Source organism: Lonchura striata, chromosome 3 (genome assembly GCF_046129695.1).
Source record: "Lonchura striata isolate bLonStr1 chromosome 3, bLonStr1.mat, whole genome shotgun sequence".
NCBI lineage: Eukaryota > Metazoa > Chordata > Aves > Passeriformes > Estrildidae > Lonchura > Lonchura striata.
In genome coordinates this window covers 107,560,691-107,586,150 of record NC_134605.1, presented here as the reverse complement: position 1 = coordinate 107,586,150, position 25,460 = coordinate 107,560,691, and positions in this window count along the sequence as shown.

Here is a 25,460-nt window from a genome sequence, read left to right as displayed (position 1 = left end):
AAGCATTTATCTAATTTACATTGTTTCCTTATCTCCAGTTCTAAATGCATAGCTTTTTTACACTACATCCCTGTCATTTTCTAGCTTGTGAATGCTAGACTCCTGGAATTGCCTTTCTCACAGTAGCCTTTACTTATAAAAATGTTATTTTTTTCTAGCTGTAATGTCCTATTTTTAATAGCTTTCCTATTTTTAAAATAGCAATGATTCTATTTTCAGCCATCTTCCCTTCTGAAGCACACTAACGATTCATGCCTAAGTAGGAGTCAGACATCAAAAAAAAGTCTCATGCCAAGAGGGGTAAATGCTTTAAGACATTTTTTATGCAGAAGGTATGATGTTACATGGTGATGGTGCTGCTCAAGGCTGGTATAAACATTCATGTGTGTTTCCTCCATAGAAATTTCAAGCATCTTATTGATCCCAAAGTTTCATTGCCATTAGTTTTCTGACTTTTTCTTTCCTAGACAGAAATTTTTCTCTTGGCTATTACCCCATCACCGTCCTCTGTCTGACAAGAAGCTCCTGGAGTCAAGAGGATGTCTGTAATGATTAGGGATCAATTTGAATGACACGCCAGCCTGCCACAAAAGTTTGCAAAAACCCTCCTGTTACAAGAGTCTTTTATTTGAAAGAGAGTTTGGAGGTCTAAGCTTAATTATTTTTATTTTCTGGGCCCCTTCAGTGATCAGTGAGGAGTCAGATGGTCTGCAGGGGAGCACAGTCCATCTTGTCTGAAAATCAGGGGGATAAATTTCCCTCCAGAGGAGCAGCTTTCCTCCCTGAGTGACTGGGAACAGCATCATGACACTGAGTGCAGCATGAGTTAAATCGCTTTGCAGGTTACTTGACCAGCTTCCCTCTGATCCCAATAGCAATTGAAACACTTTCAGGAACCCACCCAGTTGTGGGTGCCAGCGTGGAGATGTCTGAAGCTGGAGCTGAACCTCAGCCTGACAAGCTCAGAGAAGAGGCCTGAGTTAGGAGAACAAACGCTGGGTGAGTCTAATTTTGTTCTTTGCAGTAAACCCTGCCTGACTTGATATTTGGTATCTTTCAGGATAAGACATTTTTCTTCAGTGGGCTGCTGAACCTTGTGACATCCCTCATCATTTAATTGATTGTTCCTTGTCCAAATTAGATCATCTGCAATTACTTCCATCAGCCAAAATCTTCTAAGATCAGAGAGTTTACAACAAATACCTTTGTCTCATTGAAACAAGTTGGAGTTTTGCCAGGGATTTCAATGAAGTCAAGATTTCACTTCTAAAATTTTTAGTGTTTTTTAATATGCTAAGGAAATTTAATTTTTTTCCTTTTTTTTTTTATTCTGGTAAAGATCTCTCTTTAAAGGAGGTTTCTGAAAATTTCATTGTTTCTTTTTTCACTCAGACCTGCCAAAGAATGTTTGGCTGGAATCCAACATTGAAACACATTCCCTTTTGTTCTTCCCTAACTTTCCAGTAACATTAAAGAGTATGTGCATTTTTTAAAAAAGCCCAATACATAATACAAGATATATCTGGTGGGAGAGGGGGGGAAGAAAGCAATTCAACTTTCAGTTACCAGTCTCTGTTTTCTTTAAATTCTTTTGACATGACTGCATTAACACCAAGTTTCACAGATCAGTACATGTCAAAAAACATCAGATGTAAAATTTTGTAGGTATTTTAGCCAAAAATGTAAACATGATATGTTCTCATAACTTGGTGCTGAGCATAACTCTAACAAATCCCAATGAGTTTGTCTTGTGACAGCAAGTGAAGAGCAGAAAGATGTAAGACAGAAAGAAAACTGAGGAAAAGGAATGTGACTGCTTGAAATAAATGTTGGAGAATGGCTCAAAGAGTGTAAAATATAATTTTTATTTACATCTTCTAAAAATTATCTCATTAAGCTACCACTAAAATGAAAGGGAACTAAAGTAAGAAGTAAATAACTGCTGGGGTTTTTTTTGGGGGGTAAGGGGAGGTGCTTGTTTTGGTTATTTTAATAACTAAGCTGCAACATGCATTGATATTCTTGGAGGCCACAGCTACTCTTCCTCGATTCAGTGTGATTGGGTGGTAGGAAGAATGAACAATTGGACCTGAAATCTATACAGAAATTAAAAGAAAGATAGATTTTCTTTGGAATATATGGCTTTGTAAAAATAAATAAAAATATAATCAAATGGAATTAGTCTTTATGCAGATTGTCCCAGGAGTCCATTTCTGTGAAGAAAATAATTCTTTATTGAAAATAGCAGGGCTTCAAAACTGCTGAAGAAAACACAAGTTTCCTCTATAAGAGAAAACTTAATCCAAAGTTTATCAGCTCTATAGACTCTACACTTGTCTCTGCATAAGAAAGAAAGGACCTATGGAGCCTGTAAATTCTTCAGCAGCAACTGATGACAGAGATGACTGAGCATAAAACCTCTGCAGTCCTCTCAGATTAAAGCTGATATAAATTTGTGAAGTGCATTAATTTAGAGTTTTAATCCCATTGAAAAATCTCCTTGAGATGACAAGAAAAACATATTTACACATATTTATTCTTCATTATTAGGATGCTACCAGAAAACTACATTCCAAGGTTTGATTTTAATGATCAGAGTTAATACCATCACAAAGTGGGCTCATGGGAGAAACCCTTGTCAGGGTTACAGGGCACATGGAACACGGACACAGGTTATTGCAGGAAGAAGCAAGAAATGCTGGGGAACTGGAGATCTGTTTCAGGCATTTACTGAGTGTGGGAAGAGCTTGAGCCAAGAGAGAATATTTTCTCTTTTCCCCAATGGAAGGCATAGTCTTTGCCAGAATTTGTACACAATATTTGTGGAGTCTGCAACTCAATAGCAAATGAGAGTTTCAATCTTGAGGGAAACACTGAGATTTGCACAATTGGAAACAATTTTTAAAATATTTCCATTCTAAACTAATTCTTTCCATTCTAAACTAGAATAAGAATGTTAACAAATATATTGCGTAACTCATTACTTTTTCAATTTGGAATTGTCATTTTATGAAATGTTAAATCTAAATCATTAAATTATTTTCTCTTTTTTCTTTTTTTTAACTGCTTAGAACTGTAAATTTCATTTCCTTTTCCATGGCAATGAACCATGTACACCTCTGTCTTCACAGTTTTTAAAATTTTATTTAAATGTTATTAACAATACCTTCTTCTGGCGGGCATGAGGGAAAGCTTGAATTCTGTGTGAGTGTATTATGCAGGCAAATTTCATCCAGTAGAGACTCAGTTCCCATATATAGCTTTCTTAATATGTTTTCATGATGAAATATTAAGAAATAATGGTAATATATGTATGCTAATGCATTCAAATAAAGTTCATATTAAATCTTGTTTTAATGAGGGATAAGCAAGGGCAGAGTTTCTGAGTATCTTGAGTCCATCTAATGTGCTAATCCTGATGTGCTGTGCCTGCATAAGGAACTCCAACAGCAAAGATTTTGTGCTTCTAATAGGGCCAAGGATCTGATCTATTCACAAATTCATGGAACATTCTGAATTGGAAGGGCCACACAAGGATCATCGTGTCCAGCTCTCAAGTAAATGGCCCATATGGGGATTTAAGGCACAGCTTTGGTGTTTTAGCAGCAGGCTGTGACCAGCTGAGCCCATCTCAGGGGCTGTGTGCACACCTGAGCCCCTCCAGTGTCCAAGATGAGGAGAAGTTGCAGAGTCACAAGTGGTGAAAAGCCAGCTCTGATGCTGCTCAGGGAAAAAGGATTTCATAACCCAAAGTCAGTGTCAGGCTGCCATTAATAATAGCTTCTAGCCATTGCAGATTGTGGGTTGAGTGAACTCATACCAGGCTTCAAAAGGCCATGAAATCAGCAGATTAAAAGTGGATTAATCAGCTGTATCTCCAATCCAATGTATTTAAAGTAAAGCTCCTAACAACTCTGGTGATATTTGGATTAATCCCTAAAGAGTGTATCACTTTTCTAACAATGGTTACTGATAATACTTCAGATGCAACTTAGAACCTAATATTTGGAATATCATGGACTATTTAAGGTAGATGAGCCCTGACATATTAAGATGTGAGTTTTGCTCTGATACAAAAAGTCTCAATAAACCTGACAAATCCAGATATAATCATTTAATTGTCCTCTGCCTGTTTTTTCCCTTGAAGCACAGATCCCTTGGGGCTGGTGATTTGAACAGTATTTTGTTCTTCAGAAATGTGCCTGAAACCCAAACTTTGCAGTCAGAACTTAATTCAAAGGCAAGCAAAGTCATCAGGAAAATTTGGATTGTGTCCTCTGGACTGAGCAAAGGAGCCAGATAATATGTTGCTTAAATTTTTTTGAGTTTTCTTTTTTTCACCTCCTTTAGAAAGTAATTAAGCTTTGTGGCAGAAATTTTACTTGGAAGAAAAAAAAAAAAAGAAGAAGGAAACAGAAAATATTTCCAATAATTTAAATATTTCCAAATTTACAAATCTGGAAGGATAAAAATTCACGTAACAAATTCTGCTAAGACACTGTGGGGAGGATCCATCTCACTGACTGTACCTACCTAAGGGGTACAACAAGTCCATTCTGTGAACAGTGGCATAACTCCAGTCCAAAATTAAAAAGTCTGGAGTTAGAATCAATTTTGCAAAAACAAAGTGGTACCAAGAAGCTAGTTACTTACTAACAGTGATCAGTATCATGTATCATACAGATAAAAAATTCCCAAAGCACTCTTGCCCTAACATTAATTTGTTTGATCAGAAAACTCAAATGTGGAGACATCAACTAATAAAAAAATCACTTTCTGTGAAATTGTGAAACAGGTATTGAGATCAAGGCTGTGCTTGAGAAACAGTTGTCCTGGGAAGAAACACAAATTTTGTGAATGATAACATTTGAAACAAAGCAAAAATGAGTAAGACTTGAGTGATATGATGCAGAAATACACAGAATATTTCCTGAAACTCCCAAGAGTTGCCAAACTTGCTCTATTTATTATTCACCATGAGAAGAGAGAAACAACCTCCTTTTACCAAAAGCCCTCCAAAACACCCTTAAATTGCCTCATCACGTATTTCTCCCACTAGGAACCTTGAAATCTCCTCTCAGGTCCTTTTACTCACTCCAGGTCTTTGGAACCTCATAAAGTCCTCCAAGTCCTCAACATCAGACCTCACAAACCCTTACTGGCCACTTCCAGCCCACCCTGCTGACCCTGGGACTACCCTACCATGGCCAAGATCAGTTAGCCAGACATTAGCTTGAATTGTTCTCCAAACCCCTTGCAGCTGCCTCATCCATCCACAATTTATTTTATTTTTGTGTGTATCCTGAAACTGGGTTCATTTGCCCTCAAGGAAAGGAACAAAGATTGTCATTGCTGTGTGAGAACTGGAGGGGCAGAGAAGGGAGACAAGAAAAGGACAGAGAGAATGTCTGGGGAGAAGATTGGTTTGGTAACTATTGTAAATGTAGGTGAACCCAGTGGGAAGAAATGCTGATGTCTGACTCCAGAAGGCTGAATGATTTCTTTATTATAACTATACTATAGTACATTAATATACTATTTAAAGGAGATACTAAAACTACATACCTACTTTTTCTAACTACTATATCTAACTCTCTCACAACTCGTGACCCTCTCGTGACACAGGTGGATTGGATTGGATTGGATTGGATTGGATTGGATTGGATTGGATTGGATTGGATTGGGTTGGACTGGACTGGACTGGATTGGATTGGATTGGATTGGATTGGATTGGATTGGATTGGATTGGATTTGCCATCAAGTTTAAACAATGCTCACCAGAATCCAATCAAGCAATCGCCCCAGGTAAATGATTCTCCAAACACATTCCACATGGGAAAAACAAGGAGCAGAAATAGAAGTTGTTTTCTCTTTCTTTCCTCTGTGCTCCTCTATGAAAAGTCCTGGAAGAGAGAAGAATGTGCCTATGACAAGTAACCTTAAAGACAAGTCAGGAATATTACAGGGAATATACAAAAAATATGAACCTACTTGCAGGGAATTAATTATTGAAAAATGCAAAGCAATGACTGTACAAATGAATTCTCCAGTGAAATTAATTATGCAATGAGGCAGTTATCACAGCAAAAATATCCAGTGATCAAGAAAGGTTAAGAGTCTAAGCAAAGGGACCTGGCAAACAAAATATTTTCAGGACATGATGGACTTCATGGCTTTGACATGAAAGTGTTAGTTTTTTTGGTTTTTTTTCCCTTTCATTACCTTCAGATCATTTCATAAGGAGTTGTTCAGTCTGGAGAGGAGAAGGTTCCAGAGAAAATTCACGGGCTTTTTTGACTTTCAGGGGGCCTAAAAGAAACATTTTTTCAGGGTCTATTGCAATAGAACAAGGGGTAGTGCTTTTGAACTTAAAGATATTTGATTTAGATTAGGCATAAAATAGAATTTTTAGACAACAAGGGCGGTAAAACATTGGAACAGGTGCCCAGAGAGATGGTGGATGTCCCATCCCTGGAAATATTCAGGGGGGTCTGAGCACTGTCCAGACTGTCAAGTAGAAGATGACCCTGCTCATTGCAGGGGGGTTGAGCTGGACGACCTTTAAGGGTCCCTTCCAACAGAAACCAATCTGTAATTCTGTGATAAGACCAGGTGATGTCAGATCATTTTTTTTTTATCAGGGGAGGGAGTGAATATTTCAGTTTGAAAAGGAACACTTTCGAGTAAATGTCAATATTTGTAGTCAGAAGCTGTTCTCCAACTTTCTAACTGCTCTGGTGCCTTTGTGCAATGAGTCTGCAAATCACTGAAAAATTACACCCATCTCTTCCACAGCACAGATGTGTAATGCTGAGGAGGCAATGAATCATTGGTAAAAGGGGTAAGGAGCAAGGCTGGATTAAGGTCAGGGTGCCAGGGCACTGAGCAACCCCATGTAGCTGAAGATGTCCCTGCTCATGACAAGAGAACCTTTAAAGGTTCCTTTCAACCCCAACCTCTGTGTGAGTCAGTAAATAAGGAAATGGTGCATAGAGGGCTCTGGCTGCACAGCTCTGAAACTGTCATTGTGAAAGACACAGCTGAAAATCTCTTCTGGTCACTGAAATATTTTAACATGTCACTTTTTATAAGCAGAAGAGGTAAGAAGAACTATTCAGTGCTAGTGACCCAACTCCCTTGTCCTGAACATCTCTCACAGTGGCAGATTCGGGTGTTTCAGTGCACCAAGGCTCCCTCTGGATCTCATCCAGAAACATCTCCTGTCAAAGGCCCTACCCATCACCTGGAAGTACCCACTGCCTTGAGCATGTGTGAACTCAAATCTGTCCTGCACTATCTGTGCAATCCCTAATGATATAGAGTAGAATTTGGATCAAGAAACTGCGGTAGTTGGAAATGGAATGTGGCTAATTACCTTCGCCATTTCTACCCAGAATGTGAAAGAATAATGGGAAAAACAAAATAATCAACAAAACACCTCAGAGTTTGTCTTCACTGCAGGGTATTTTTTCAAATTTTATTTGAGATTTATTCTTCTGACTTAAGTTAAAAAAGAACTCTAGTGGAAGTATGCATCTGGCACATGTATATGGGCTGAGAAATTGCAACTGCTTCCCTGAAAAAAGTCAGTAACCCAGTGAAGAAAATCATCAATATTTAATCTCTTGCCTTCCATCTGATACATAGCTCTAATTGAGAAGCAACATTCAAGCTTTTGAATGTGACCTTGTATGTTGATTAGGTTACTCCCCCAGCAGTTGAATCTCATCATTTATCCCAGCCCTTTACAGAGAACAGTCTGCATAATGTGGAACATCCAGGTGTTTAAGGGAATGCAGCTGCCTGAGGGATCACTGGGAGAAATAGAGACATTGCAATCCTGCTCCTTGTGGAAGCAGTAGTCAGAGAATCTCAAATAGGACATTTCCTGTGTTATCCAGAGAGAAAATCATAACCAAAATGCAAACCCTGGGGAAGGGAACTGCTGCAGTCCCCTACACCCTGTGGATATTACACCCACACCCACATGGCTGTCCCTCCAGGAGCAGAGCACACAGGAAGTGTGTAGGTAAGTTGATAAAAAAGCTGGTGGAGACATTATTTGCATTTCATTAGATACACAGCAAGACCTGATTTAGTACTTACCTATGCATGAAAGAGCATAAGGTATGATTTTTATTCATATATATTTATATTTATACTCTTTCTTGCACAGATAAAATCATAGATGTAATATAGCTATATTATACATATATAATTATATATTATAGTGAATTTAATTGATATGTAATGTTATATTTATATGATTATAACTATGTTACAGCTGTAATTATATATATAATCTGGGCACTGAGGCACTGGAGGGCCTGCCACCTTGATTGCTGATGTTTGTGTGGATCCCCTTCACTTCATGGAGGAGGGGCTTTGGTAGGTTTTATATGCAGCACAAGTGGCCATGATAAGCACTAGGGAGTGTTACTCCTGATTTAAACTCAGGGATGTGATAAACTGTGTAATGGAATCTCAGCTCTGCATGTTGAATGTGATCTCTCAGCTAAAACAACGTGGAACAGATCACTTTAAATGCAAGGGAAATTAAACAGTCTGTTGATGGGTTAGTTCTTTTTATCTCCTCTTCTCTTTGAGATTTATGACCAACCTAGATCCTGCCCCAGGCATATTTCATGTGTGAACTGAAGCTAAAGCTCAAAGAACTTATAGTCATGATGATTTTGTCCATAGGTAGGAAGTGACACTGAAATCTATTGATATGAGGGAATCATCTGCTAAAACCTCACAAAGTCAAAATCTTAGGATGATACAAGCTCTGAATGGCTGCAAACACCCTCTGAGTGGCCAGCTGAGAACAGCTCAGCATCCAGCCTGGCACTGACTCGCATCCAGGCTGGCTCCAGCTCAGGCAGCCTTAAGGAATTGTTCTCAGGCAGCAGTCGCAACAAGCTGCTAGATAAGAGTGGTTTAAAACACTGTTTCTGTTCTCCTAAATACCTGAGCTAATATTAGAAGTAGCTTGGGGTGGGGTAAAACTTGGCCCAAGCTCCAATACAATATCCACTCCATGGCTGACAGCCCTTGACAGTTGTTCGAGTGTTTGACAACTCAGAATTAAATTAGCAAAAAGTACTGAAAAATTATTACATAAGTTCCCCCCACTCCCATGATTCTCACTTCAATCAATGCTACTAATTAAGCCAATTTAAACATGAGTAATAAGGCTGAATGCAGATGTAGGGGCATTGCACGGGATGTTGGGAATATGAAAGGTAACCAAAATAAAGGACATTCTTCCCCTCATAAGGCTGGAATCCTACACCAAGCTAGCCTGTGCACTTTGGAAATATATCGCAGGATGTCTTAGTCCTGTGAATTTCTCCATATTCCTATGAACCATGTCCTGAAAACCATCTGGGATCTGGGGGATTTGCCACCTCTCTTATACTGGCTACAAAGCCACAAACAGACAAACTGAAAATCAAGAAACAAAAAGCTGTGTAGAATTGGCTATCCTTAGTAAGAACATTTTCCTCTGGAGTGAGTTTAACTGCCTTCCTGGAGCTTGGGTTTGGTTCAGCTGCCAATTCCTGCCACCTCTTGCCGGGCTCATCCTGGTATTTCACTCATCCTCAAATTCTGCACATGTAGATTCAGAAATAAACCCCTTAAGGTTGATTTTTCACCTTTTCAGTCTGTCAGAACTGGGTTGTGAGGTGATTCTGATTTCTTGTCAACCTCTGTGCCAGTTCTGAAGGACTATCTGCAAGTACATGGTAACAATAATTAAATACAGGAATATTATGTTGGGGTTTGGCACATGCAGGACATTTCTAAAACACAACCTCAGACTATTCAGATTGATCTGTACCAGCCCTTAGGAGCTATTTCTGCAGATTGTGTGACAGGGTCATGTGCTTTCAGTGCTGATTAACCACCCCCTTCAATCCATGTTCTCTGTCAGCAGACAGATTTACATTAAGTAAAAATCCTGAGCTCTGTTTCCTTATTATTTCCCTCATTTTCATTTTGGGACAGGAATAATTTCCACAAATTTTATAAATCTAATGTTATGACATTTCTTTAGCCTAGCCAATTGGATGAAATAATCAAGACATATTCAGGGATCGTTGAATTCTCTGTGTCTTAGGCTGAGCTGATTGAATTTCAGGGAATTCCCTCTCCTCTCTGTCTGTCTGTCTGTCAGTCTGTCTGCTGACACAGACATCTCAGATGTTATTTCATTCTCAGTTCACAGCTATGGCAGGCATCTGCAGGAAGGTTTATATATGACCCAGGGGCTCATCACAACTCTCACATCAGACTTTGCTCCTTTAGAGGTGCACAAGAACATCTGAAATTCCCTCCTGGCTCTGGCAGAGGTGACAGGGATCCTGTGGGACACCTGTGCCTTCCTGCACCCTGTAGGGAATGCTGGGCTCCAGGACGGCTAAGTTCTAAGAGGGGGAAAGATCCAAGACAGGGGAAGATCCAAGAGAGGGGAAGTTCCAAGAGGGCGTCTGGCCCCTTGGAGACCCCTTATCAGGGGGCTTCAAGGTGGGCTGGAACAAGACTTGGGCCAATGGGGTCACAGACAATGTTTCAGGGGAGGGTTACAGGTGTGGGATGAACCATACATTTTGGGGTGTGAGAGAAAACAGTTCATTTGACTATTGGACCTATCTGTAGGTAAGGGTATTGTCCAGCCAGTACGGAGGATTGTTTTCATCCTGGCTGTACTATTGTGAATCTTTTGCCAGGCAATTGTATTTATCCATCCTTCCCAACAGCACCCCTCTCCAGGAGCTCCCCAAAAGTCCCCAGTCAGCTGGACCTGTCTGAATGGGACTGGCACAGGGTTCCAGTGACACAGCCCAGAAGAGCAGGGAGTCTGCAGGTGCTCTACACTGACACTACTCTATTTTGCTGGCAGCTGAATCACAGCTAATACAGCTGGCCACTAGGTTGCAGATGAAACTAAAATCACAGAAAAAATTACGTTTGCTTAAGCAACCTGTGCAGATTCTCATTGCTAGCAAGTTATGGCCTTTAAACTGTGCACTTGCAATTCAGTAATGATAAATATTGCAATGACAGACACCATTATTTTACTTATTCATTTATGTAAAATTCATGTAAACATGTCCAAGCAGCACAGTATTCTGTGCCAGCCATTATTAGGAGGCATTAGCTTCATTTTGTAGGGTAACCAAGCTGGAATAAAATAAATTATCAATTCAGTAAAGATGAGAAGTAAACATTGATCCCATTTAAATGTGTGCCTTGGAGTCTTATAGAGAAGGATAGCTCCAAATGTTTTCAGATTTACCTTTATTTCAGGTCATTATTTTCAATAAGATGGGGATGACTCTCACAAGATTACTCAGATATTTGGTTAGAATTGAGCTAGCTGTTTCAATGTATTTTTTTAAAGCTATTCACTTTTAGAAATTATTTGAATAATTGCATTTAAAGGTAATAGCCATCTTTGTTTTTAATCTTACTGAAATTTCTACAGCTACTGTACATATATAAAAGAAAAAGTGATTCCTTCAAAACTCTTTAAGCAGGTAATTTCTAATAGATAAGTAAAATGTCAGTTGTAAAGAAACTGAGGATGTTACAGGGAGTAGTTTGCAAAACCCACCTAATCTGAATGTTATCGTTTTTATAGACATTGCAAAAGACATGAGAAAAAGAAATGGGAAGAACTGTGTTTATTGAAGCTTGAGACATCAGGTGACAAGAGCCTGGATATAATTTAACTCCTTACATGGATTAAAATACTTGCAGCTTTTAGTCAGGAAGTGTCAGTGAGATTTAGAAACAGCTTGATGCAGTGGAGAGAAATCCATCTGTGTAAATATCATGCCCAAATGATAAGCTGACTGATGAGTGTGAAAGTGTTATTTTTCAGAATGACTGAAATGGAGAGAATAATGCAAGTTTAGGGGAGGAGTGGAGGTTAGGAATGTTGTTTTACCAATGTCAAGTTTGAACGGAGACATAAGTCAGGCAAGACATGTATTGACATCTTAATTGGGCATGGGAGATGGATTAGGGCTCATTTATAGAGTGTTTCATTTTTCTTTGCTTTGCATGAATGGAAGTCCTTCTCTCCTAAATGCCTCAAACTTACAAAGTTGACTCTGATTTTCAGGCTTGCAAAAAAACCCCAACCAACCAACCAAACAAACAATACCAAAACCCAAAGCCAACCTATCACGAGAAAAGGAAGATACATGACTTGACTGTGAACTGTCAAGAATGGCTCTAAGGGGCTTTTCTTTATTTTTGGTAATTTAATTACTTTGAAAATTAGGCTCCTCAAAACTACCAACCTCCTTTAGAAATGTAGACCTTGATATTCTTCCACTGGGATAGTTTTTTGTAGAACTAGTAATAGATACTGAGTAATAGATGGAAATTCTTTACTCATAGGCTGGTTTTCTTATGGCAGTTTTCATGTGAAAGGTCTCCACACCCTGCTGGGAAACAGGAGACAAATGCATGCACTAAAGCTAAACTTCTGGGGAGAGAAATCTGCAATTCTGGCTTTTGATTTAGATTTATCCATCACAGAACTTCTTCATTTCCACACACATGAACAAAGCAAAAGAGTAAACAATTCTTAGTGTTGATTTTAGAAGACTCCCTTATTTAAAAGCCCCATTTTAGGGAGTGCAAGAAAAGCCAGCCCTCTCAGAAAACTGCCATCTGCTGCAAGACCTGGAATTGTCATAAGTTCCAGCACCCAGTAAAAAAATGATGAAGATAAGTAAAAAAAAAAAAAAAAAAAAGAAAAAGAAAAAAAAAAAGAAAAATGTGCTTCTGGCTAAGGTTGGTATATAAAAGGAAAGAATATGAAGAGATCTCAATAGTCAGCAAAGGAAAACACAAGGTAAATACTAAGTTAGAATATTTTATTCATTTACCCTATGACTTGCTGTAAATTCTGACAAAATACAGTGCCCATCTTTCCTCTCTATCTAATCAGGGAAGAGACACTCTATTTTTCAGGCAATGTAATAGAACACAGTGTAACCAGCAGACAATAAAAGAAGATACTATAATGGCTACGCTTTTAAGAGCACACTTTTTTGTCGTTGTCAGACACCCCTTGTATGGAAACAAATTAAATAGAGCTGAAGGTAATACATAATTCTGAAGAATCACCCAGCAGGAAGCACAAAAGGACACTGGCTTTGGGAAATGTTGAAAAATCAAGGCTGTATCACCCCTACAGATCCAATCCACTCTAATTCAAAACAAAGGTTTAATCAAGATACTTCTTTAGATTAATCCCCTGACTTTTTCTTCTGGGCTTTCCTAAATGTGATATTAAACAGTGAAATTAGTTTGCCTTTTCCAAATAATTTATTATCAGCATTACCAGTATAAGCAATTAAACAGCTAGCACATATGAAATGTGGCCAACTCCTCCATGAAAATGGTGGGTATAGGGATAAAACCACAGGAAACCTGGACTACAAGGACTCTCCTGATATTGTATTTCATGCACAGGAAGCAGGAATTCCTTCTTCAGACAAAATGTGCCTAATTTTCAAAACAGTTGATTACTCAGAAATCTGAGTGAAGGTGCTGACATTTACAAGTGGCCATCACTTAGCAGTCAACCACTTATTTCAAGTCAGAGAGGATTTTCTGGAAATGTAGGACAAATCTGAAAATTGCTCCTGATGGATGGATGAATCTCTACGGTAAAACAGAAATCAATTAGATTTCTTAGAATGGAGAGAATTAAAGTAACCAGAGTCTTGTTCACAAATATTTGCTGAGCTATATAGAAACAAATGGCACGTTCCTTTCAATTAAGGAACAAGAAATCAAGAAATAATAAATGGCAATATTTTGGTCTCAGGGACTGTGTCTATGTCCTCTAAGGCAGCCAGTGGTCTTAATTTCCTGTCCTGCTTCCACACCTTCAGGTCAGCCACAGCCTTTCCTTGCAAGGACAGAGACATGGGGGGGATTCAGCTTGAGCTGAAGACAAATACATCCAACAGTTCACATTTGGGGGCTCAGTGCATTAGGGGATCAGCTCATTCCTCAGTACATAAGTGCCTGGTGGTATATGAGGTGCAATAGAACACCTAAAACACCGACACAGGGATGAGATTCATTTTAGGGTATTTTTTGCCACTCAGAAGACTTCCCTAACTTCATCAGATGGATCTTTCTGCTGATATGTGAAATACCAACTTGCAGAGCTCTCAGCACAGCAGATAAGAGAGGGAGGGAGGATGGATCCTGCACTTAATGGTTCATCTTTCTAGATAGCCTTGTCAGCATTTTGTAGAAGTGAGGCTTCAATTTTTGCTTGAAATATGGATCCAGTAACGCTGCCAGCACACATTTATCTCTGTCATTGAGCTTGTTGGCCACAGCAGGAGAGGACACCATTCAACAGCTACTTCTCTTCACCGGTGTTCAAAGCACAGATCCCTTCATCTTAACACAGGATTGCTGTTTATTCCAGCAAATGGCAACAGTCAGACTCAGTGGTTGGACTCAATGATCTTACGGGTCTTTTTTAACCCAAATGGTTTTATGATGAAAGCCATAATAGCAAAATTTGAGGGGAGATATTTCACAGAGTGAAATAGTTCTATGAATTTCCCGACGTGCAGTTTCCTACCCGTTAAGTATTAGTATCCATTTAGAGGGATTTCTTATTAATGGCCCTTCAAAAAGACCCTGCAAAGGACTTATATCTAATACTCTCCTGACTGTTCATCACCCAGGAAGAGAAATTACTAAGGTCTACGAGGAAAAAGGTTTTGCTCTTAAGAGAGGATTAAATGATCTTGGTCTACACTGTGTAATAAAACAAACTGCAAAAAGAGAGACAGAGAATCCACTAGTCAAAAAAAAAACCTGTGAAGCAAGAAGAGCTAATAAACATAAAGGCCCTGATAATCACACAAAAAAAAAAAAAAAATAAAATCAGCATTGAAAAATGTAAACTACAGGGACAGGAGAAGTTTTTCTCTTAGGTGGCTCTTTGTTGTGGTGGCACAGGTACCTTCCAGCTCAGGCTGCATCCCCTTAGGGCTGGCAGAAGTCACTGCTTGGCCACATGTTTTATAGAGTTCCAGTGTCAAAAACTGAATTGGTCCCTGTAGGTCCAGGCATAAACTGTGTTTTCAAGGTCACACAAAAGTCAACTGCTGCTCCTGAGAGCACAGAGGCCAAGATTTGAGGTGTCCTTGGCACGGGGCGTGGTCTGGTGCAAACCACAAAGACTTGCCCAGGAAGGAGGAGAGGGAAAGGGAAAAGGGAAAAGAAAAAAGGATGGAAAAAAGTCCTGGAGCCTAACAATTCTATTTGTGTTTGAGATGCAATGTGTATTGTTGCAAGAGTTTCTGGTCTTTACACTCAGTGAAGAGAAATAGGCATTTAAGGTTTGATGCACCTGAGCCTGTTTCAGGCACTAATACTGGAATAAGAAACTAAAAACTAGAGAACTACACAGTGTCAGTGAAATCTTCTTCAGGAAGTTTTGAAGGAAATTAGGTACAATATGTTTCTTCCTGGGACAGGGAGTGGTAGGCTGTAAGATTTTACTTTATTAATATTAGGCACATGTACATAGATATGAAAGCCTAGCTGAGACTAAGGGAAGATGATGATATATATCTAATGAAGCAAGCATTTTGGAGAACATTTCCAGAAGGCATGAGGTAACTAGTAAATTTTGCTTTCACTGAGAAATAGTAAGGGATTTTTATATAAATATGGGCTTGTTTCAAGGTTGGTGGGTACAAGTAATTATATTTTATGGAGATAACAGATTAAACTTTCAACACCCATATCCAGTCAGCTGCAATGTAAGAACTAATAATAAATGTCCTTGGGAAGAATCAAAGTAGCATCCAGAAAAATCATAAAAGGCCAGCACTGACATTCCTGAAATAGCCAAGAAAAAAATAATTGCTATGAATAAACAAACAAAAAGAAAGAATATCTTTGTATTCCAGAAAGACAGAAACTATAAGTCCAATTTAAAAAAAAAAAAATCCTTTGTAGGTCACCTTAGAAAGGAAAAGCTCACAGGCACCAAAAATAAAATAAGAAGTGCAGTAAGAAGGAAAAAAGTTTGGGAGGAAACAAGTTTGAAAGAAAAACACTGTGAACTACAAACAAAAGCTGCCAAGTTAGAAAAAGAGCAATAATTGCTTTGTATGAGCTTCCAGGCTTCAATATCCAAAAGAGGGAAATAATGATGGCAGAAATGATAGGAAAAGACAGATTGCTTGAATATGCTTGAAGATGAAGATCTGAAGTGATAGAGAAGTTTCTGGCATAGGAATTAGACAAAGAAATAAATGACATTGACGATACACTGCTGAGGATGGCACTTATTTAGAGGTGAAGATCTTGGCAAGAAAGCACAGAATGTTTTTGACTGATTACTTACTTTTCTTAAATAAACATTTTTAAATGCGACCAGAAACCAGTACTAGCTGGTGTCTGTGACAGCTCAGGGACTTTACACACTCAAATTCATGGATTTTTCATCTCATGATAACTTGCAAAACTTTATTCAGCATCACAGGTCAAGGAGACTCTCACTTGAATAAAAACTGTCACAGACTCACAGAATGCTTTGAGTTAGAAGAGGTCTTACAGATCACCTCATTCCAACCCCCTGCCATGGGCAGGGACACGTGCCACTAGACCAGGTCACTCAGAGCCTGTCCAACCTGGCCTGGAACACTTCCAGGGATGGGGCAGCCACAGCTTCTCGGGACATCCTGTGCCAGGATCTCACCACACTGAGAAAATAATTTCTTTCTAATATCTAATCTAAAATATTCCACTTTTAGTTTAATGCCATTGTCTCTTGTCCTATCACTATATACCTGTGTAGAAAATTTCTCTCTCTCTTTTTCACATGCTGTCTCAAAGAACTGGAAGTCTGCAATGAGATGTCCCCAAAGCCTTCTCTTCTGGCTCAATAAGTCAAAGCTCAGCCTCTCTTTGTAGGAGAGGTGCTTCAGCCCCCTGATTATCTCTGGGACCTCCTCTGGACTTTAAAGAAATCAACCATGTAACATGTGTCTTAAAATGCATTTCAGCCTAGAAGAATCTAATCCTTTCTCCATTATTATAGAGGGGATTTGGACAGCTCTGCCACATATTAAAATCATCAATATTTGATGATTGTCAGCTATATTTATCTTAATATCCCACAAGGGGCCTGACCACAAGATTGTACAGATTACCTTGTCTCAGTGCAAGAAACTGCATGTTCTCTCCCTCATGCACAAATTTTCAAAGCCCATGTCCATGGGATCCTGAGATCCCAAAGCTTCCAGTATGAAAGGCAGAGAAGTGTTTTTCTGTTGCCTCCTGTGTTACATCTGGGGCAAGCACGTCAAGGAGAACTCGATAGATCTGAGGTGCCTGCAAATTTAGGCAGAATTGTTTGCATCCAGCATCACCTCAGGATGGGAGATTAGCACATCACTCCATGCTGACACCATGTTTGCTCTTCGTATTAGACAAGTTTCAGGGCTCTAACATGGTGATCTACCAGTAATTAAGATTAAGGCACATTCTTAGCTGACAATTCACTGATGAATTAACTTGTCTCTGCAATCAGCCCCGGATTCAGAATTTGCTTCATTCCTTGGTCGAGACAGAATCCTTGTTATGATTTATTGCAATCCTTATTATGATTAATAGGGACCTACATCGTTCATCCCCCAAGCAATGAAAGCAGGATGCACGTTCAGCCCTGGGAGGACCACATGGTCTCCCGTCAACCAGGACTCTACATAAAGTATTTTTGAAACCCTGTTTCTCATTGACAGAGAACAGCTGACTAGTTTTGTGCTTTAGCTCTCTGTTTTTTTAATGCACTTAACTACATGCTACAAGTAAATTTTGTAATGCATCTGCAGTGTATCAAGCCTATAATTTAAACATTTTAATTTAGTATACTTCAATATTTCAGCTGCATAACATCTAATAAAGCAGTATGAAAACTTGATAAAATGTCAAGGAAGAGCTGCTACTTATTAGGAAATAAAGAGCATGAGAAAATGTTGGAAGAATATTAAAAAATAAGTAAAGGGTTGGGTCCTTTCCCACACTGATCAGAAAGTCAGCTTGAATGAGATTCACTTGCTTAAACTATTTAGAAAACCAATGTCTGCAGTAACTTACTTTATAGGAATTAAAATAATTTAATACAAGACTCACCTGAAACTGGTACAGAGAAGTACAGAAGATTGTGTACTAGGTGATACACTAATAATAGAAGGTTTCTATGCTGAGTTGCCATTCCCCGATGCTGAGCTTGTGATTAGGCTGAGGCTCCTATTCCCAGGTATCCTGAAAGCCCCCAGAATTCATCTCTGAACACAGGTACACTAGCTAAGATTTCTTCTCATTGCATTAACTGCCTGCTCAGATAAGCATGGAATTGTGAATGCAAACTGTCTAAAACTAATTATCCTGTAAATACTGCTTAAAATATGCCATATGACTAATAAAGAATGCCTACTAATACTGTAATATACCCTATTTAAACACAGGTAATGCCCATTTATATTTCTAACCAACAGTTTTTCCTGACTTCTTCATTTCTAGCTCATATCCAGAAGTCACTGTGCACAGCCTAAAAATCTCCACTAATCTTATTGAAGCTGCAGTAAATATAAATAGTTAATATTTGCCCATGCAAATGCTAACTGTCATGAAATTGCCATGTAAGGGGCAGGTGCCAGCAGTAATTGTCAGTTCCTGAGGTACATGCTCAGATGGCTCTGTAAGCAGTAAATGAGGTCACTGTCATCACTCACCCCCTTCAGCCTCAAGAGCTGTTTCCTACCCTGTGCTGAAAAATGGTTCTTAATTGACTTGAGTGAGACATGGACTGAAAAGACTGAGAGGTTTTCTTTATGAAACCTGTTTCACTTTGCACTGGCATGGATTTAGGACTGCTTTAATGACCATTTATCATTTCTCACCTAGAATAGGTAGCAGAGAGCTTGAAGTTCAGTGACCTCTTTAACTGTTCTTAGATCCACAAAAGAATGACAGATTTCACACTAAAATTTGCCTTTCAGAGGGGGTTTCAGTGCATTGATGTGACCTGAGGACCCTGCAGAAGGGTCTCAGGATGACCATGGTGCTGTGGTGGCAGGGGCTCTGGATCTGTGCTTCCAATGACATCAGTGGTTCTTTCAACAGTTATTCAGTGAGTCTGCCAAGAGGGAAAAAAACCTAATTACAGAGCAGTCCTTTGAATGGGGCTGTGGCTCACATTTCTTGATGTGATTCCTTTTTATCTGCACTGCTGGCTCTTTTAGAATGCGATATCTAAGTTTAAAAGGGTCTAGTTTAAGGACTATTGTGTTCCTGTTTATTTTCTTCCTTCATCACATCATCTTTTCATGTTCTTTTTATAGTTTTGGTAAATACTGCCACTATCCTAATATCATATCCAAAAATTTATGCCAAAGTGTAATGAAAAGGAGTTTTATTTTAAGACTTTGGTGGAAGCAGAAGAGATCTGCAAAAGACAGCGGAGGTCCATAGGATCAGCATTTTTGTATCTCTAGAGACAGGGCCAAATATTTGGAGCATGAGAGAAACCTCAAGAAATTGAAAGAACAGAGGGAAAGCCAAGGGAAAGTAATGAAGAATGAAAAAAAATCTCTCGCAAACTCTCAAAGATATTTGGGTGTCTAGAATATCTTGAAACTAATCACATCTCCTGGATTTCCCTGGGCATTTAGGTACCTATTGACACTTAATACTTCAGACACTTACTGTGGTTGTCCAGGCATTACTATCCCATAAATGGTGGAATGCACAGCATCCACCTCCCTCGGAGATGGAATGGAAATCTTCAAGGTCAAACAAGAAAATTCATAAACAGGCCTGGCAATGGGAGCATGGCTCCAGGGAATCCTCTGTGGAAATTGCTGGCAGACACAGGCACAATTATTGAAAACCATACCTGAGATTGTTTCACCCAAGGACATTTTGGGGGTGGCACTGGAAATGTGCAAGAGTTATTGTGCTAAGTTTTAGGCTTTTGGTAAGATGGGGAGATGCACTCCTGTGGGTGAGGCTGGTTGTTTTGATTACATCTCTTGGCTCATTAGTGCTAGAGAAGGGCAATTATTTGATTACTGATCAACAGGGATTTAGGCCAAGTTTTGGCAGATCAGTTGTCCAAACCTGAAGTAAGAACAGCCCCTGCTCAGTGCACAAACACAGATCTCCTGAAGGCATGGGAATGAAATGAATTTTGCAACACATCAGTGACTACAAAAGGGTGTGAAGCCTCAAATTCAGAGCACCCTGCAGAACAACACCCACTCATTTCTTTGGAAAACAGCCCAGGCCTTTTGCCAAAGGTGTTAGAGCAGGTCTTCCTGCCCTAAAAATTGTGTCTTAGAAAAGTTCCCAGATCAACAAAAACTCTCAAATGATCTCATGTTGAAGAAGAAAAACAGAAACCTGTCCCTTCCAAACATCCAATTTTGAGTGTTAGTTTAGTTTGGTCATGCTGTCCAAAGTATAATAGATAATATGTTTTAATTGGACAAATCCTCACCCGAAGAGTTCAATGAGAGAAATAAATCTTTTTCTGGCTCTACTGTGTTTGACATAGGCTCAATTCTAATCTCATTTACAGAAGTCCGACCACAAATGGCTGGATTGAAATCGACTGCATTTTCTAGTGTGAAAATAGGATCAGGCCCCATAGCTACAATTATGAATAAAAATGGTTCTATAAAATACGGGTTTAAGTTCAAAGGAATCCCACTGACAGATTGTCGTGGTTAGACACAAAAACCTTTTTCTGTGAGGGCAAGAAAAAGGCACATTTTTTAAAATACAGATAAGGAATAAATGTCTAGCAAACTTCAGTGCTTGGTCTATGGATGTGACCATCTTTAAGCTTCACAACACAGCTGGGAGGATGGAATTTGATGCCTCTGCAGACCTCTTTATTTGAATTACTTTCCTGCCACACTGAGAAGTTATGACCAAAGCATTAAATTAAATTAAAATACTTACACTAATAGATCTGTGGATACAGGAGGATATAGATTTGTTTATCCATGAATGGAATTTATGGGGTTTTTTTTCCCCCTTTTTGTTCTTTTCTCCCCCCCCCGCCACCAGTGTTTTCCTTTTAAATCTTATTAGGTACCTTGGAGACATGGAATCATCTGGCTCCTGAAAGTGAAGAGAAGGAAGCAAAAATCTTTTGCACTTTGTACCATGTTCAAATTACAATGGTTTGCTCACAGGTCTTTTCCCTGTACCCTCTCTTCTGAACCCAGTCCACTATAGGAAATGCTGAGTTTTTTTCCTTCTCCTCTTCATTCTTCTTCTCCCCAGCCCTGCTTACCCACTGCCACTGGTTTCATCATCTTCCATCTCATTGATCAGCCACATCACCTGGCCATTGGTAGTGACCCAGCCTCCTCCCATTTCAAACCACCTGGGTCTTGATATTTCTTACCTTGCCAGATCTCTTTTACAGAAATGTATGTGGAACTTACACTGAATTTTTCTTTCACCAAGACTGGATTGCTGATTAAAGCTATTTTTCCCATAAAAGGTTTCTTTTAAAGATAAGTTTACAGAGTTGAAAACCTGAATGCCCTGGAACTCAGTTATTTTACTTTTATAGTGTCCCATGGGAATAATGGGTCAGTAGCCTCATGTTCTTCTTCCCAAGCTCAGCTACAGTGCTGGCTTACAATTCCTTGGGGGTATAGCTTGTGCAAGAAGGAACATTGTGGTAGCTCATGGGGATGATGCTTAAGCAAAAGTTCTAGCTAGAAAGGAGAGAAGGATTTAAATCAGTCTCATTATTGCTTCTGTGAGAAAGCATAACATTATTTCTCACACAGAAGACTTAACTTTGAGGCAAACATCTGGTGGTATTAGAATTTGTACTAGAACTTTTTTAAATGGAAAATATAACACAAGGTAATGTTCTTGCATCAAAAACCATTGTAAAAACAAAACCACAAGTCTTTCTAATCTTTTCATTTCAGTCATGCCCAATGAGCTCTGTTCTAGCCTCATTTTTTGTAGACCTGCAGCTTTCTGATAGACTTCTCCCACACCTCCCAGCCTCTTCAGAGCTCAATTTCTCTGTTCATTCTTCTGAGAGGCTTTTTCACCACATATACATCCAATCTTCTCTTACTGCATCAAACCACATCTCAGCCCTCCCTGGTTGTTTACTGGTTTGTGCTGTCATGATGACTTGCACATGGCCTTCTTTCCTTGCTAGCTGCCAAATTCATCTGCTAATTTTCCCACTCTTTTGACATGCCTTTGTACTTCTTCTATTCAGAGCAGTCACATACATTAAACAATCTCCATAATTCGTGTCATTTAATTTTTTCATTGGCAAAATGTTCTCAGCAGCAGAATCAACTCTTCTGATAAATGCAGTCTTCAGCTTTTTCTCCTCTCTTTGGTTGTGAGAATGATCCATTTTATCTCTGCTCCTTCTTTAACATTGGAGTTTCCATAATTCATTAACAATTCAAGCAAAGTCCCTTTGCTTGTTTCTCTTGCCTTTGAATCCTGCTGATGCTACAGGATACTGCTGTTCCTCCTTCACCAACAGCACAGAGCAGGCTGTTGTTAACTGAGCTGTCTTTAAACAGACAAGCTGAGTGCTGAATTAACTCCAGCTATGATGGGGGGTACTGGTCCAGGTATCCATGAGGCCTCCCAAGTTTTTCATCTTGCTCTGTGAAACTGCATCATGGTGTCATCGACTTTCACAAGTCATTTGGAACACTTCATGAACTGAGCTCTGGTCCTAATCAATTTGTGCCTAAGTTTGCAAAGCTGTGTGAGCACTCACTGAAATTAGCGGAATCATGCAAATATGGAAAAATATAGAGAACATACAAAGTTATTTGCAGACTCATCCAAGTTAATTTTTTTTTTCTGAGTGCTCAGGTTCAAATTGAAATCACAGGGAGGTGGCAGGAAATCAGGTCATCAGAGCTGTCAAAAGCAATGTGTGAAAAGAAAGTTTAAAATCTGAATCTTACAGCTTTCTCATTTCTCTTAAATTTGTGAGGTGATGAGGTCAAAATAATGGAAGATACTAAATGAGTGAAGAGCCCATAACAACTTATATTTATTCATACAGATTTTTCAATCTATATTTACTAATAAAGGTAAACATGCATTTTGTGTTTTCTGTGACACTGGGTGTCAGGTGAAGGAATTGTGAGTGACATTGCATCACAGCATTCAGCCCACCTCCAGCCTTCTCATTTTATCATGCCTCAGAAGCAAAATCAATATTTCCACCTTGGGAATATTTGACAGATGATTTTCCAAAAGCATACAAGCCTGTTTTATGTCTTTCACTGCACCATGCAAGAGAAAGGAAAAGAAAGAGCTTTGTCCAAGCCAGAAGAAAAACTATGGCCTTGTGGGGCACTATAATCCTGTGCCACTGCTCCCATACCTCAACTTGAGCAAATTCCTGTATTATGTCAAAGCCATTTGGGCTTATTTTTTCTGAAATATTCAGCAACACTTTCCAACATTTTGGGATGAAATACACACATTTATACTATCCAGTAAAATTAGCCAAAGATATTTTGCTAATGCTGAGGTCAAAGAGGGTGAATCACCTCCCATCTCCACGTGGCTACATCCAAAGTGGGACTTTGTCCCTGGCTGATGCTGTTCCCTGCTCCAGGTCTAGGAAAGTTTTGTTTGCCATGGGCTGTGCTTGGCATGGACATTGCACTAAGCAGCATGGGCACTCATAGGCAGCACTTGATCCCAAGTCCCAGTTCCAGTTTATTTACTTATATAGGCAAAGTCTTCCAGATCTCTTAACTATAGCAAAAAAAACCCCAAAAAACCAAACCAAACAAAAAAACCCCAACAAAACACAAAAACTAAACCAAACACACAAAACAAAACCACAAACAAACAAAAAATACCCCACAAAAACCCAACAAAATATTTAAAGATGAAAAAAACCCCTAAAAATATAAAAGGAAAAATATGTATTTATTGTGAACTGTCAGCACAGTACTAGGCTTTAGCAATTATATTTCAAGGAGAATTTATCTGACAACACTGGTTGTCTCCAATGCCTACCTTTGACTAGGCCAGCTCTGTCCCTCAAGTAAGAGAAGTCTGGCCTTTTTGGATGGGTTCATTTCACCCTAAAATGAATGTCTAAAGGATGTCAGAGAATTGCAGATTCATAGAAAGTGTCTGGTTTTAAATGAAGGTGCACAGACACTGAAAGAGTATTGGATATCTAAAATTAATGTCTTCAAGGGAAAGTGCAAAATTAGCTATGTCCTAAAATATATGATCTCTTGACTGCTGGAACTCTAACTTTCTCAACAGTCTAGCATGTATGTATTTAGGAAACATCTATAAGGTGTCTAATGGCTGAGCCATTGCCTCATTGGCTTTTGGCTAGCAATCTTTTCTATTGTGATTTGGGAAGTGTCTATGAGCAGAATTTTATTGCATAAATCTCTCTGGTTTTGAATGAATATTAGCTGCATCCTCTGTGGATGAAAAGCATTATGAGCCACAAGAACTACCCAGTATCATTTATCTTCTCTGAGATCTGGGAAAACCTGGCAGCCCCTGTGATTTAGTCAGTGCTTCCACTTGTGCAAGTGTTGCTTGTGAGGAATTGGGCTGACAGGAGGAAAACGTGAGGCACAGATGGACACCCAGGTGCTCTCCAGTATCTTAGGGGTTTTAAAAATGAAATTTAGAGCCAAGTGAGGAGTTTAGGAGTATAATTTCGTAACATCTAGATGGAGGCAGGTATGTAAGTTCAAAATTCCATCCCTGGAAGTGTTCATGGCCAGGCTGGATGGGGATTTCTTTGAGCAACCTGGTCTAGTGGAAGGTGTCCCTGCCCATGGGAGGGGGTTTGAGAAAAGATGTCTTTAAGGTTCTTTCCAACCCAAAACATTCTGCGATTCCATGAAAATTTACATCCAAAAAATCCTCCTTTCACCAAGGGAGACATTTGGACTTAGAAGAAGTCACCCTTTTTGCCAGGTGGGTTCCCTAGGTTATCTTTCTAAGAGCAAAATGGAGCCAGCTCCTGGCCTCAGACAAAGGGTTTGATTAAGCTCAGTGAGCATTACGAATTTGACATTGCTGTATGTTGGTCAATAAAACATCAAAATTAACAAGTCTACTTACAGCTCTATGATTAGGATGCTCACAAAAGTCAAGTGGTGATTCTTTATATGTTTTTTAAATTCTAGCTCCTCTATGTTCTACCTAAAAACTAAATAAGGACTTCCTCCAGAAGTGGAAAACTTAGATGCAAGCTAGTCCTTTCTTCATTTCTCCCATCAAACAGGTTTCAGGAGGCCCATAACTTCAGAAAATAGGGTAGAAGAACTCAAAATCTATGAGACAGAATTTCCTACCAGGTGGGAAAAGGGGAGTTCTAA